Source organism: Sminthopsis crassicaudata, chromosome 2 (genome assembly GCF_048593235.1).
Source record: "Sminthopsis crassicaudata isolate SCR6 chromosome 2, ASM4859323v1, whole genome shotgun sequence".
Classification (NCBI taxonomy): domain Eukaryota; kingdom Metazoa; phylum Chordata; class Mammalia; order Dasyuromorphia; family Dasyuridae; genus Sminthopsis; species Sminthopsis crassicaudata.
Genome location: NC_133618.1, coordinates 247,039,771 through 247,050,880, shown reverse-complemented (window position 1 = coordinate 247,050,880; position 11,110 = coordinate 247,039,771). Strand labels below are relative to the sequence as shown.

Genomic DNA, 11,110 nt, shown 5'->3' with positions numbered 1-11,110 from the left:
TTTTTTTAGTTTTTTCCTCAGTCTATCTCATTTGATTTTTTTTTTTTTTTTTAGTTCTTCTATAAATTCTTTCTGTACAGATAGCCATTTAATATTATTCTTTGGGGTAGGAAAGGGTTGTTTTTTATTTTATTGTTTTTTAACATTAGTATCCTCCTCTAAAGATGATGCCAATTTACAGTATTCCCATAATAAATCTTTGCATGATTGTTCTTTCTTCTCCTTTGTCTTTTTTTTTTTTTTTTTTTTTTTTAATGAGAATGTATTAGCAATGACTCTAGTCCTGGGATAGGATTTGGGTTAAAGAAGGGTGGTGTCTCTAACTTCACTTTAATTCTCCTATCTGGCTTGGAACTCAAACCAAGAATTCCACTGTCCTGTAAATGCCCATAGCCAGCAACTGCTCTGCCTTCCCCATTACCTCTGTACTCACTGGGGTTCTGGTTCTTTTTTCTCCCAGGGTCACATCTGAGCACTGCTGTTTCTAGGGTTCTTTATCAGCAATTTTCTGGGCCTCAAACCCCTGACTCCCTAAGTTGTCCAATAGGTGGAAGTTCCTGTAATTTTATCAGAGGCTGTATGCAGCTAAACCCAAATAGTCCCAGGCTCCTCACTTACATTTTCAGTGGAGATAGTCTGGAGGTGTTTATAATTCACATTGGTTAAACCTCAGTCCTAGGGTCTTTCTTCCAATCTTCTCTTGATGTCTCTGAGACAGATCTTGTTTGTTTTTCCAATTCTTATTTGTTTTTCATTGGTCTATATTTGCTCTGAGGTACAATTTTGTTTTGTTAGTAAGGGACATCTAGAGAATTGAGAATTTTCAGACTTACTCCACCATCTTCTCAGAATCTTCTTCCTGAATCACATTCTTAAATAATGAACAAATAGACAAATTTGGTTTCTCAGTCACTGTCAATGATATATTAATGATATATAAAGAATGGGAAAAATACCATAAGAATGAAGAAAGCAGAGAGGTCAAATACTCATTTAATCCAAAAAAGCATAATGGGAAATGTTAATAGAAGATCATTTAAACTTGACATAAGGGGAAAATTAGCAATTGTAACTCACCAAATTTGAGGGGGATGCATCAAAAGGTGGTGAATTCTCTGTTTTAAAAGGTCTTCAAATATACTTGTAATCTTTTATTGAATATGTCATGGTTAGGGTTCTTATTTGAGTACATATTGAACTAGAAAACAATTAAAATTCCTTCCAATGCTTAGTATTCTGTGACTCCATGAGTATTAAACAGGTCTTATAATGCCACATCCAGAGATCTTTCTACTATGCCAGGCTGCTGAAATCAAATTAAATTGAATATCAACAGCAAGCATAACAACTATCATATCTACCACTTCTAACTTTGTTAGAAATCACTCTTGAGATATATATACACATATATATTTATGTGTGCACAAACAGACATATGTAATCTCATTGGATTCTTATAGCAATCCTGTAAAGTAGGCACTATAAATATCTTTATCTGTGTTTAACAAATGAGGAAAATAATGCTCAGAGAAGTCACAAAAAAAGCAAATCAAAGGCTGGATTCAAGTCTAGGTGCTAGTTGTCTTTGGCTGAATCAAGCAATCATTCCAATATTCCATGTTGTCTCTCTTAAAGACATAACAGGAATAGTATATTTTAGGGGAAGATCATATTTCATATATATTAGCTGAGTATCCTTCACTAAGCTTGTAAGTCCAGTGATAATATGGACCATATGTTCCTTTCAGCCATGCACATAATAGGTCCCAGAATCCTTACCTAGGGGATGATTAGGTACTGTAAAAAGCCAAACCAATCATAGTGAAAACCAACCAATCTCACGTTATTTAAGTGAATGGGGTAGTTGTTTCAACAGTATTTTAAATATCAAATTATTCAGAAGCTGCTTTGCATATATCTCTTCTTAAATGCTTTCAATGTATCCAAATTACTTATTTTAAAAATTATTAAATTTTATCATTTTTAGTTAATAAACATTTATTTTCTCATTGAAAAAAGAAAAGAAAAACAAAAGAAAAACAAATCTTTGCAACAAATATAAGCAAAATAATTTCTCAAGCTGGTACTTCCAAAAAATTATGTCTCATCATTCATATTGAGTCCATTGCCTATCTCTCAGGATGTATGTACCATTCTTCATTATCTGTCTTCTGGTATCATGGTCAGCCATTCTATTCTTAAGGCTTTCAGACTTGTTCCTTTTTATAATATAATTTTATAAATTATTTTCCTTGTTCTGCTTGCTTTACAATGCATCACTTCACATAAAGTCCTACCAAACTTCCATGAAACTGTCCCTTTAAGTATTTCTTATGTCATAATGGTATTTCATTATATTTTTATGCCATGTTGCCTAGTCAATTCAAATTTAATTAGCTAGAACTTGATATGGTACAATCTAATACTTCCCCTGACTTTATTTTTATCCTGCTAATGCCTGCCATATAATCTGCACTACAAACTTGTATAATATCATATATATATATATATATATATATATATATATATATATATATATATATATATATATATATATATATATCCTGTGAATTCCCACCTCTGTACCTTTGTTCACTCTATTCCCTATTGCATGGAATACTTTCTCTTTCCCATTTTGTCTTCCCACCCTCCACTCTACTCCATTGAATAAGAACCTATTTTCAATTTTTTTTTTTAATTTCAAGTAAAATACTACCAAAAAAAATTGGTAAACAATTTTTTCCCCAAATCTCTCTTATATGCTCATGTGCTATTTCATAGAATATCTATTTGTGTATGTGTCTAAACTCTGTGAGAACAAGGGTTGTGTCTAATATGAATCTTGTATCTCCCTAAGGATCTAGCATAAGGCTATGCTTACATTAGGCACTTAATAAATGTTTGTTGAATTGCAAAAGCATTTAATTAAAAATGGATCAAAATCCTTAGGTAGTTTTAGGAAAATTCTTTCTATAAACAAAACCAATTTGACAAAACTATAATAAAGACCTGATTCTTAGTGTGAAAATGATCCTGGATCCTCAAATGCTATGTAAGTGCATCATAAACTCTGGGAATATCTTTAAAACTGGGAAAGAATGATGATTACGTATGCAAATTGATGGATTAAATGTTTTTGATCCAAGAACTTATGTGTGTAGACCCCAATTGGCTATGAAATAATGATACAAATAGTTATGATGAGATCCTGGGTATCCAGGTGGGTATTGGCCCAAAAAGTCTGAATCTTTATAAACAGAAGTCTAGATACTCTTTGAGGCAAATAGGGAGGAGTACTGACAAAATTATATGTAGATATTTTGTTTAGGTTCTTTGTTCTTAAGTAGGCCTTTTGTTTAATTGGACTTCTGATTACAGTCCCACACCTGGTGAAAGTCTCTAAAAATCCTATCAGAAAGCCAAGTTATGTTGTCAAATCCCTGAGATTATATTTCCCCTATAAAAGATCTTCTCATTCTCTAGATTCTTGCCAATTTTTCTATAAATTTAGCCCTCCAGTCAATGGCATGCTCCTTATAACAGCTAAACTTCTTTATGAATTTAGCCCACATGTCAATGGCAAGACATAGATCAGAACAACTGGAGATAGTTATACATACTTTGGGAGATCTTGGTAAGATCTTTCCCAGGTCTCAGTTCGTCTAAGGCAATAACCATTCAATGATTAAGACTAGATAAGAAGAAATGAGGCAAAGAATGACTTGTTTTACCTGAGGGGGAAGGGGGAGGGAGGAAGGGAAGCTTGGAGGAGAAGACCAGGGTTTCTGGCCGAAACAGAAGCAATTGCTGTTTATATTCATTCTGAGGCATTAGATCCCAAGCTATGACCAAATTAAAATTTGGCCAGGACCTATTGTTAGCCATTCAATGAAAGTAAGAGCCAGAGTGTTTTGGATTTAAGGAATCTGTCCAAAAAGAAAAGAAATCTAGGCTATAAACAATAGGCCCCAGTCCAATCTTCTTTGAGTCATTGTTTGAAGTAAACTTTTCCTGAATACCCAAATTTTGTATGTTTGTGTATAAGCAAAAATTGACACAGATATAAAGGAAAGCTGAGTTTCCATGTGACCTATGAGACTTAATTTCCAAAAATCTCCCTCCATTCTTATCCTAGTAGATCATGTTTGTTCCATGAGTGACTGCTATTACAATTCTACTGTATTTACTAATTCACAGACTATGAATATTTAGGAAGTGATAAATATTGGGAAGGAAATGGATTTTGAATTTTAAAACCATGTAAATTTAGTATAAACTAGTGGCCATCTCATGGATTGTGTCACTTCTAGTCTCTTCTACTTTAGAAATAACAGACATCAGGTTCTGCAATCAGAATTCCCCAAGTAAATTTAATGATTTAGGGACTATTGGTTGTTTTTTAAATAACACCTGCAGAACAGCCATTAGAACCTTGATTAATTCTGCTTGTCACATGGAAAAATGAAAAGAGGTCTTTGAGAAAGCTGCAGGGTTTTTAGTGTGAATAATTTGTTGAATATTCTAAGAAGGGATTACTGTGCTGAATATGCAACACTGCAAATATTAGAAGAGATTCTTTAATGAAAAACTTTTACTTCACTGAACATGACTAGACTATAAAAAATTAAGGAGACTTGGTCTCTTGATCCTAGATGAAACTGTGCTGAATCAAGTATGTTAGTATGAACAGATTTTTGCAACTTAGGTCAGGAGCATTTGGGTTCAAGTCCCACTTTTAATATTAACTGTGTGATCATGACTATGTCTCTCTCATCATTATACATATATTTAAGACTGAATTTTCAGGGGTTGTGTACCAACAAGTGAAGGGAATTCTCATACAAAAATCTCATGCTCTCACTATTATTGTATAAAAATAAGCCATGTTTTTAAATTCAATAATGTTTAGAGAAGAATTAGGGTTGGGAAGATGGATAAGGAAGGGCACAAAATTAATATCTTGCCTGAAAGGACCTAAGCCTCACAACTATAGAACTTACATCACCCTAGGACCATGTTATCATGATTAATGAGAATCAGCTCCAGACATACCTATGCTTCACCCTAGCAATGTTCTTGCCATTTTCACTGATACCTTTGACATTTATCCCCTCCCTAATCCCTCAGTAGTAACTCTTTTACTTGAAAGGACAGTCAAATCAAGACTACCTTTGCTTCAGGGAAAAATTGGCAAAAATGTTGCCAATTTTTTGACCAATTGTTTTGTTCTAGGGCTATCTCCAGTCATCCTGATTTATATGTGACCACTGGACTCTGATGGCTCTGGAGGGGAAAGTGAGGCAGTTAATCTTGCACAGCTCACTCTCACTTAAATCTAATTAATTTGCATGTTATAGCATTACCTCCCTGTTATCATGGTCTTCAAGAACCAAGGAAAAATAACAATAACAATCCCAGTGACTTCCAGAAGAAGAGGAAGAAAAAGAGGAAGAGCAGGGAAAAAATTATTAAAATTAGTGTTATTTGGAGATTCTTTCATTGAGTGGATAATTGGATTAGAAGAGCTTTAAGATCCTTTTCAACATTTCAAAGACTAAGGTGTTAAATGCACACCACCATAACAAATACAAAGGATTATCCAGTATTATGAGTGTAGGTATCAAGTGTTTAATTTGAGATATACACATCACAGATCTCTAATATTATTGAATAACAATAAACTAAGTTCAATGATGATTGGAGAAGAAAAGAATAGAGATAGGGAAAAAGTAGAGATACAGGGGTGTCCAAGCTGCCTTCTGAATCAAGTGTTCTCTGCTTATAGAAAAAGTTACAGCCACAAAGTAATTTAATAAGCTTTCACTACACTCAGGAATCCATGTATTAAGAGGGCATGTTGGGTTTATCCATTTATTCTACCACACTATCATATCACATCATACTATCCCTCTTCTAATATTTTATCAAAATTCTATCATATTATCATATCACATCACACCAGCCCTCTTCTAATATTTCAACAAAATGTTGAAATAATAATAATAATAGTTCTTTTATTTAGCACTTTAAAGTTTTGCTAAGTGTAATGTTCTTGGTGGGTTTCTGGAGGTCTTGGAGCAGCCTTCCTTTCAGCAGAGTAATCACCACAAAAAAGCCAGGTGTTAAAGACCAAAAGTCTTTATTGTGCCTTCCCCTGGTGCTCAGCTAGCTTTCTTGTGACCTTCAGAGGTGACTTGGTTCCAATGGAGAAAATGCAGGAGGACAGGCCAGCCACCACAAAGCTGAGGAAGATGGAAATGAATCTCTCTCTTCCTTGGCTCCAAGAGCTTGAGCTCCCTCCTCCAGTCTGCTTGTCTTCTCTGGCTCTGTCTCTGACCCTCCTGGTCCCCCAGGAGAGCCACCAAGAGCCTGACCAAAGATGAAATGATCTCGTCCAGTCCTTGTTGGATGTTATATACTCCATTATCATAGATGTGAATCTTGTGGAACATATTAAGTACTAAATTCATGTACTGAACTAGAGAACTATTAGTCACTATGCTAAACTAGATAACCATTATCTCATCAATTCCACCTTGTAAGAATCCTTGTTTTAAGTACAAGAGTTCTAGCCCATAACAGCTAAGTGCTTTATATATTATTGTATTAAATAATTTTATTCATGCTATCTCATTTGATGCTCATAACAACTTTATGTGGTAGGTGCTATTATTTTCCCAGTGTTACAGTTATGGAAATTGAGGATGACTGAGGGTAAGGGAAAGGAACAAGCATTTACTAAATATCTACTATGTGCCAGGAACTGATAATCATTTTACAAATATTCCCTTGGCTGACACAAAAACCCTGATAAGAGATTGCTATTATTCCCTATTCAACAATTGAGGAAACTGAGACAATCAGATGTTAAGTGCTTTTCCTAGAGTCACTCAGGTAGGAAATGTCTAGATAAGGATGTGAGCTCAGCTTTTCCTTACTCCAATTCTGGTACTCTTCCTACTCTGCCAGCAAACAAATTGGGATTCTTAAAACCTAAGCCAGTAGATAACAAGCTGAATCAGAGCCTACCAAACTAGAAGGACTTGTCATCCAAGGATTGGACTAGTTAAATGTAGGAAATGGTTCAATGCTAGCTGACTTGACCAGGATTTGAATCTTAGTTCCACTATTTACCAGTAACATGACCTTATAAACTAATCAAATTATATCTTTGAACCTCTGTTTCTTCACCTATAAAACAGACAAGAATACTTGCACTCTATGCTTCTACTATAGCATCCATTATAGGGAGGAAACCAATTTCTCAAATGTTAAAAAATTGGGAGTTTGCATGTATTTCCTTCCTTTGTTATATGGATTGGCTTAGTCAAAAAATTTATCAGGAACTAACCACCCTATTGGTGTAGTAAACAGTTGTATACACAAGACACAAGGGCTAAGTATATTTGGGTTGTAATCTGTACCACTGACAGGGATGCCATAATGATAACATCCTATCTTTAGGAGATGTTTAGGAGAACTATTTCTTTCAGTTTCTCATATGCTCTAACCAAAAAGGATAAATGCTTTCAATCCCATCCTCATATTTTCATATGAGTTCCATCAATTCATATCTACTTTAGGATCTGCTACCATAGTCCATCTTTGTCCTGCATGAGTAATATACTGATTCCAAATTTTAAAAGTTAAATGCCATTATGCTGCTAATTACTACTTTATAGTCTTCCACAAGTCTCCCCCCAGCCCTCTGAAAAATGTCATATATTTTATTAACTATGCTAATTTGAGTGTAACTATATGATGGGAATCTAAAACATCTTCTCTTTGAATATCCACCCAATTTCATTGTATATTTGGAAATAGTTAAGACAAGATACGGATTTTCCTTTAATTTTTGTTGTTGAATCATTTAAAATTTGGACTCAGGTACGCCTGACTCTATCCATTATGGTACCTAGCATCTTCTTGCTTTTAATTAATAGAAGTAATATGTCACTATGACACACAAGATAGAATGGTGGCTTTGAAGACCTGGATTCAATTATTGCCTCTGACACAAATGGATTATATTGATAAGAACATTTCTATCTAGATAGAGGACAGACACACAGATAACAGATCAATAGATGATAAATCTAGTCTTTATTTGTCTATGCCTATGCTTTAGAGTTTAAGTAACTATGATTTTTCTCAGTATAGAAAATATATGCCAGTGCAGAAATGTTACCTATGTAGAATAAGGCACATATATGTGTGCAGGTGTACAATACACATATATTGTTTTTATTATTCATCCTTCATGCTTAAAGAGAACCAATGACATCGCAATGTTGGGATCAAGATACTTTGATCAAGATGTTTGATATAGCTAATCAATCAGTCAAGTTCCAAAGGCTCTACCAGATTGGTAACAAATTGTTTGAACATTTAGGATGGAGATGCCTCTAAATTTGTCCATGTCACTTTTTCTTTGTGCTACTGCAATTTGAATTTTTTCATGGGGCACAGCACCTTCTTTGACGTGCATACCTCCTGAACCAGAATCTCTCATGAATCATAATTGATATTAAAATTCTCCAGAGAGACCTTAAAAGTGTCCTTGTACCACTCTTTTGTCCTCCATGTAAGTGTTTACCTTGTGTGAGTTCTTTATAAAATAGTCTTTCAGGTAAACATGTTTAATTTTGGGCTACATGGCCAGCCCATCAGAATTGCACTTGCTGAAGTAGATTTTGAATGCTTTGTAGTTCGTCTTGAGAAAAGACCTTAGTGACTAGTACCTTACCTTGTCAGCTGATTTCCCATCATGCTAAGATGATTCAAGTGGAAGCAATTCAATTTTCTGGCAAATTGCTGATGAATTGTTCAGGTTCCACACACATACAATAATGAGATCAAGCAAAATGACTCTGAAGATCTTCAGTTTGGTAGAACTGAAGTAGTAGTAGAAGCTACTACCTCTTCTTTCCCATAATTTCTTTTGGAATCTCTCAAGCTGAGCTAGCTCCATAAATGCATGTGTCAATTATTTCATCCATGTCAATATTCTGAGACAGTATAAAGATGGAGAGAAAGAAAGATAAATAGATAAACTGCACATGTGCATTGGCATGGGTCCAAATAACAGAGATTTGAAATCTAAGCACATTTGAAGGAATTTTCAGGTAAAATTAGGGAGAAAAATGGCAACAGGTGGGGTACACATAGGAACCAGACTTTTTATCTCTTTGGTATAAGACTTTTCAGATGAAAAGACTTATATCAGTGCAAGTTGCCTTAATCCACTGAGAAGTCAGTGATTTGTCTAGGGTCAAACAGGCCAATGTTTTAAGAGGTAGAACTAGAACTTCAATGATCCCTACTGTAAATCCAGCTCTTTATCCACTACTCCATGCTGATAATAATTGTTGGGGAATTAGATATGTGTGGGTATATATGCAAATGGGTTATATATGTATACATGTGTACATGTGTGTATGCATATACATGACAGTGTATATATATGTATATTTAGTTTTGTATATGTTGTAACACTGACATTATAAGAATATAGGAGAAAATATAGCAGGAAAGATATAGGGACACCTGAAATGAAAAATGCATGTATATATTCCAAGCCTCAGAATAATTGTTACAATTTGCTCAACATGGCAGAACCCTTGAAATACAGCTTCATAAGTCAAATCATAGGCTTGATAATTCTGCTAAAATCACTGGTATTTTATAAAATGAATGGTGATACACAACATGGCACTTATTTCAAATATCTCTTCTTCATCAAGATACTAACCTTTAAAGAGTCATGCTCTGCAAGTGGACATGAGTTCCGTGGAATTCAGTGCTAAATTTTGATAACCAGAATATGAGAGAGGCTCTTTTCTCCATTTTAAATGGGCTTGAATGTTTGACTTGATCTGAATAGTTCAACAAATAGTTATAATGATAAAAATGATAATACTTTACTTCTATGGAACACTTTGCAGTTTTACTACTACCTCCACAAGGTTTCTGAGTAATCAACAGAAGACAATGTGATAAAGCAATCTGAGCTCTAAACTTTAAACCAGAAAGGTTTGGATTCTAACACCAGCGTGAATAGAGTGCAATCCTCATCACTGGGGGGGGGATTTCTAAAATGATGAGATCTCAGATCCATTGAAGAATTGGAATGCAAAGCACAGCACTGGGCAATGAGATCACAATGACCAACGTGAACTAAATTCAAGTCTCCTGGAGAAATTTAAATCTAGCCAAAAGAGACAAAATGTACATGTATAGATACAGAAAAATCCATACATTTTTATAAAGGTAAATGCACTGAATTAATGGTAGGTAGGTAGGAGAAGGTAGTTAATAGTTCCATGGGTCAGGGAACTAAGTTGACAGTCATCAAGCAAGAAAAGATTACAGAGAGAAAACTCTTTTAGGACAATGTCTCTGTTATGAGTCATTATAAAGGATTTGGAAGCTTCATTTAAGCTTGAGCCTTGAAGGAAAAGTAAGCAGCAGTAAGAAGAAAGTACATTTCCAGCCTGAAGAGAGCCTCAGACAGTGGGGGAACTCTGAGGGAGGTATAAGACTCTTCAGCCCAGAGGGAACTTTCTGACAGTGTCTGTTTCGGCTCCCCATCTCCCCTAAGGGCTCTCGGCCTTCCTGAGAAGTCAAGGGAGGGCGTGACCACCTGTGTTCTACTTGAAGCAAGGAATATTTATAGTAAGATGCATTTGTATATCAATAGCAGGGTCCTCATAGTTAGCACTTGCACAGGGTGCTGTGGTGATGTGGTCATGTAATGGTTCTATATGGCACATGCTCAGTGTGCTGTGGTGATGTAATCATACTGAGGTATTTAGGGGCTGAGAGGACTGGAAATAAACGGACTCCATCTTTGATCATCCTTGTGAGTCTCCAGCTCCTCCACTAAGACAAAGGACTTGGCATTCCCAGATCCTCTAGAGAGTTAGTCTGCACTCTCCGGCATGGGGGCTCCAATTTGGGGGCTCTAGAAAGCATACTACACCAGCCATTGAGGAGAGTTATCAAAATGGCCCATGTTACTTAAGAGGAGTAGAAGGCCAGTCAGGCAGGACCATTTAAAATAGGAGAAACCCAAGACTTAGAAAAGTACAGCCAAGGTCACCCAAGCTAA

The 11,110-nt window shown here is 35.3% G+C and overlaps 1 long non-coding RNA gene across 1 annotated transcript; it reads right to left on the bottom strand.

The window, feature by feature from the left end:
- Positions 1 to 223: 223 nt before the first annotated feature.
- On the bottom strand, positions 224 to 8,883 carry LOC141553382 (uncharacterized). Its single transcript, XR_012485438.1, has 2 exons — positions 8,747 to 8,883; positions 224 to 871 (listed from the first exon to the last, which is right to left on the bottom strand). It is a non-coding gene; the product is annotated as an uncharacterized LOC141553382 (long non-coding RNA).
- Between the last annotated feature and the right edge of the window lie 2,227 nt (positions 8,884 to 11,110).